This window comes from Boleophthalmus pectinirostris, unplaced genomic scaffold (genome assembly GCF_026225935.1).
Source record: "Boleophthalmus pectinirostris isolate CB_2022bp ecotype Guang Dong unplaced genomic scaffold, ASM2622593v1 HiC_scaffold_1, whole genome shotgun sequence".
NCBI lineage: Eukaryota > Metazoa > Chordata > Actinopteri > Gobiiformes > Gobiidae > Boleophthalmus > Boleophthalmus pectinirostris.
Window position 1 is genome coordinate 39,387,987 of NW_026570970.1, and position 5,602 is coordinate 39,393,588.

Below are 5,602 nucleotides of genomic sequence, written 5' to 3' on the forward strand. Positions count from 1 at the left end.
CTGCCTGTGAACACAGAGCACATACAGAGAGAGGTCAGCACACAGTGAGGTCACAAAGTGTTGTGTGTGTTCACTGTCACTGGGTCGTCTTTAAACAGAACAGAAGCAGTGCAGGTTTTCATCTTCTTCTAATTTATACCTGGTCTGGGATCTGTGATCAGTACTGAGTGTAGCTTTACATCAGTTCCCATGAAAAGAAAAAGTAAAGTATCTCTGATGTGTAAAACAGAATCTCTCTGTCTCTGTCATCAACAAAAACTCCATCCAAACTGTAAAAGAACTTTCTGTGACTCTTAAAACACTGATTTTAGACTTAGACATTTTTGATCCACAAGAAATCACTTGGACACACATTTAGTGATAAAGTTATTGTCACAGGTTCTAGGTTTTGGCAGTTGTTGTTAACATTATCGTTGCTAGGTAACAGACATATAATTACCTTTATGCATTATAAACTTTAATGAAACCAAAAGACTAAAAGAATCTAGGCAGGATTCTTGGTAAAATGACTCTGTTTTGGTGAAGTGACGAGTCAGTCCTGTCATGTGCACTCACTCGTGCTGAAACAAGCACAGGAAGAAAAGTGAATCTTGTTCAAAAAAGACACATTTAATATATTCAAATCACAATGTAAACACACACTATAGGTGCACTGTGGAACTTTTCTGGTGAAAAGTCTCCAGTGCTTGTCTCTGTGGAGATGTTATTACTTTGTCTTGAATGGAGGTCGTCTTCACAGGTTTGTAAAATGTGCACTCACTCAATACGTTCTATGTTCTCATGTAGTTTCCTGCTCACAAACACCTGGACTTGTTTCATTCACACATGTTTATATTTATACAGTTCTTAGAGAGTTCACCTTGTGATGTCATGTGGTAAAAGGAAGTGCTCCACTGTGTTTTTAAACTCCATACACTTTAACTAGAATCATTAGGATCATTTCAGTTCTGGACTGGACTACATCTGCTGAACTGAAGGTAAACGGAGCTGGTAACCTGAAAACTACCACTTCATGACATCACAAGGTGGAACAGAGCATGTAGAGCTTTGGAGATGTAGACAGACTAATGATGCAGCATTATTCCAACATGTGTGAATGAAACAAACACGACTGCAGGTGTGTTTGTGAGGAAGTGGCATCACTATATCTGAGTTATAATCTACTAGAGTCACCTTAGTGTAACGTACTGTAGGTCCTGATGGAGCAGAGTGAGATGATCTGAGGAGAAGATGGAGGTGCAGAGGAGGTGATGGACATGAGATGGTGTGAGGAGTGTTCCTGAGGTGTCAGGTCAGTTCTCTGGCATATGTTCCACTGCATCATGCTGTGGTCCTGGGGGAACAAACGGATCTTCTGCTCTGTTTGTCACAGTGTGAAATCACAGAGCGTGAGATCACAGCTGTGTGGAGCTCTCCTGCTCAGAGGACTTATCTTCTGAACACACAAACGTTTGTACATCCACCCAAGTTTGGTCTGTTCTTTGTTTGCTGAAAGGATTCGTCCAAACTGCTCATTGTTATTTTTGATACACTGGACAAAATAAAGCTGCCTGTCTGCACCTCAAAAATGCTCTACACAGACGTGAGAGTATTTAAAAACTGTCTCAAGTAAGATGAGGGACAGGAGGGACACATGAGGGACAGGAGGGACACATGAGGGACAGGAGGGACACATGTGGGGCAGGAGGGATACATGAGGGACAGGAGGGACACATGAGGGACAGGAGGGACACATGAGGGACAGGAGGAACACATGAGGGACAGGAGGGACACATGTGGGGCAGGAGGGACACATGTGGGGCAGGAGGGACACATGTGGGACAGGAGGGACACATGAGGGACAGGAGGGACACATGAGGGACAGGAGGGACACATGAGGGACAGGAGGGACACATGTGGGGCAGGAGGGACACATGTGGGACAGGAGGGACACATGAGGGACAGGAGGGACACATGAGGGACAGGAGGGACACATGAGGGACAGGAGGGACACATGTGGGGCAGGAGGGACACATGTGGGACAGGAGGGACACATGTGGGGCAGGAGGGACACATGTGGGACAGGAGGGACACATGAGGGACAGGAGGGTGAGGGCCATTCAACTCCACTGGCTTCTGGTCCCTCATGTGCCAGTGGCCCTCATGTGCCCGTCATGTGCCCGTCATGTGCCCGTCATGTGCCCGTCATGTGCCCGTCATGTGCCAGTGCATGAAGGTTGGGTGATCAGTTCTCACTCAGAGTTTTTTGTGTTTGTGTTGTTGTGTCTTTAGGCAGGTCTTGGCATGGATGTCTTTGTGTGTGTGTGTATGTGTGTGTATGTGTGCGTGTGTGCGCATGTGTGTGTGACAGGAGGGGTTGATGGTGCAGATTGGCAGTGTCGCTTCTGCCAGTCTGCCCCAGGGCAGCTGTGGCTGTAGTATCTTAGCACCACAGACAGTGGAGCAAATGATAAAGAGACAAGTATGTAACAGTTTACAGTGATATGATTGTGTGTGTCCACATGTGTGTGCGTGTGTCCATGTGTGTGTGTGTGTCCACGTGTGTGTGTGTGTCCACGTGTGTGTGTCTTGTGTGTGTGTGTGTGTGTGTGGTGATAGGGGTGTGTGTGTCCATGTGTGTGTGTGTTGGGTTTTATGTGGTTCATGTGAATTTATTCTGTAAAATATTCAAGAAAACACAGTTGTATAGTTGTCCTCCATGACCCCCATGGATCATTGTGTTTGCACTTTGTCATTTGCACTTTAAAAATCACAATATTGATCTGAAACAACTGAACAAACGAAACAAATGCTCTGACTTCTGCGTTAGAAAACGACAGTGCCCCGTGGAGCTGACGTGGCCGTAAACGTCATGACAACAAAGCGTCGCAGGCTGTGGCTCCTCCTGTGGAGAGCTGCACATCACACCAGTGATCAGAGGATTTATTGTTTCACATGGCAGAAGAGCTCTGATTGAACCTGGCCTTTGAGATGGATTCTCACGATATTTGTGTGTTCACAAACTCACGAGAATCCATGTGCTGCTCCTGCTGTTGTGACTGCCCAGTTTAACCAGAGGCTCTGACCAATCACAGAGCAGCATTGTGGTTTGGGCGGAGCCAAAGGCCAAGCAAACCAAACATGGAGATAAGGATGGACATGCTTCAGCTTTTTTAAACAGAAATACTGTTTAGTTTGTGGATATTGTCGAGGGCGGTGCTTGTGTGTGTGTACAGGGAAAGATGAGTGTGTTTTAGAGCAGATGGAAGTAAAGTTTGATCTTTCAGTGAGAGATTTCAGTGAGTCTGAAAAGTGTTTCTAATGTCCTTGTAATGTCCTTGTACCAGTGTATGAAGAACAGTGAGGCCTACATCTGCAGCAGGGGTCTCCAGCCTGGAGCGCAGGACCTACCTGCAGCTCTCACCCCCTTTCAAGTAACTCAACAAGGGATTTTTGAGCTGAATAACAAAAATGTGGTTAATTTCAGGCCTATTACATTTGTGAATGTATAATTTTAAAGGCCGACTTTGTGCACTAATAAATGAACAGTGGTTTATGTTTTATAGGTTTTATAGGCGTCTAACTGTACCCCAAGGCTCATCCTCTTTCTTATAAACATCTCTCTTTCTTGTGATTGCTAAAATAAGTAGCTCTCTGGCATTTCTGTTTTATAAAGGAGCTCACCGGAGGAAAAAGGTTCCTGCTTTAAAACATGGGACAGGAGTCTTGTTATTAAAGAGGGGGTCTTATGCAAAATGGACTTTTTGGAGCTTTCTGTCATGTTATAATGTAATTCCCTCTTCCAAAACATGCCTGAAGAGGTTGGAAATGTTCAGTGTCCATGTGTGTGGGAGTATTCTAATGATCTCTTACAGCTAACCCTTCTTAGAGTTAGCTGTGAGATTCTGTCCAAGGCTCCGCCCACATGCCTATGTCGCCCATGCTCCCACACCACAATTCTCCATAAATAAACAAAAACATGATACAAAACTGTACACAGCGACTTAACAAACTTGGTGCAATTCATTCGTGGGACGTGCACTGATTGTTTTGGGATCGTGCTCTGAAGGGGGAGTGTGCACTGAAAACAAAAGTGAAACTTATAAAACAATATGTTGTTTTCAGTGGTTTATCATTTTCAAAACAATAAAAGGAACATGGTGATCTAAATATGTGGTGTGTTACAGTTAATACCCTCTTTAATGATGCAGGCTCCTCATGTTTGAACAGGAGGAACATCTGAGCTGGACGCCCTGGAGATCCATCTTAAGGCCGCCACACACTACAGGATTTTCAGTCTTAAACTATTTTTAAACATGCGTCAAAAAGCACACACCACACACTCAAGGAGAATTTTATGAGATTTAACATCTCCAATCTAAAAGACTGCAGTGGGATCTGTCTGTGGAGCGCAGGATATAAAGTTGTGAGCGCATCACGTCAGCTGTTTCCTTTCTACAGTAAAACCAGTCGCTCTGAGACTCTGAGACAAAACTGTGTTATTATTATTTGTGAAATGTGGAGCAAAACTTCAGATACAGGATTTTTCAAGAATTATAGTTTGGTGATCAACAGGAAGTAGAGTCACTATCACTGGTCTGCAGCTTCACCTCGATCCTTAAACAGACACACATGAGGAACTACTCTCACCTTTTTACTTTTAAATGGACTGGAGTCTTTATTTGTGGAGGACAAATTCTATGGATAATGTGGATGAGATGCTGCACTTTAAATGTACCACTTTATGAGAGGTGAGGAATAAAGTTTTCTTCTTATTTTCACTATATCCTGAGTTTGTATTTTGCGCCTCAGTGTCCGTTACTCCTCTGCACCTGACGCTGTGTGTTTTTTTGGCTGTTGCTGTAACGTTGCAGATGTTTGGTGGTTACGATCTGACAGAGCAGCTCAGAGTCACTGACACCGCACACGAGGAGAGCAGCGGCTTCAAACTCACACACAAAGACACAAAATCACAGCCTAAATCAGGCAAATTCTCATGTCGTGTGGCAGCCTTTAATCTCACTTAGTTTTATTAAAGTGTGTTTAAAAAGTTGGACATCCTCCATTCTTGTTCTATAGTCACAGTGGGACAAGTTAACCACTCTGCCACTCACTCCATTATGGCAGGTCTTGAAGAGTTCAGATTTTGGAGGGTCGTAGGAGACCCTGGTGAGTCATGGGAGGTCCTGGAAGATATGGAAGAGTCCTGAGAGGTCCTGGTGAGTCCTGGGAGGTCCTGGAGAGTCTTGGGTGTTCCTGGTGAGTCCTGGGAGGTCCTGGAGGATCTGGAAGAGTCCTGGGAGGTCCTGGTGAGTCCTGGGAGGTCCTGGAGGATCTGGCAGTGTCCTGGGAGGTCCTGGAGAGTCCTATAAGTTCTTGGAGAATCTGGAAGAGTCCTGGGAGGTCCTGGTGAGTCCTGGAGGATCTGGAAGAGTGAGTCCTGGGTGGTCCTTGAGGGTCCTGGGAGGTCCTGGGTGGTCCTGGGTGATCCTTGAGGGTCCTGGGGGGTCCTGGGTTGTCCTTGAGGGTCCTGGGTGGTCCTGGGTGGTCCTTGAGGGCCCTGGAGAGACATGGGATGCCCTGCAGAGTCCTGCAGTCGGTGGACTTGCCTGGTCGGGGTGCG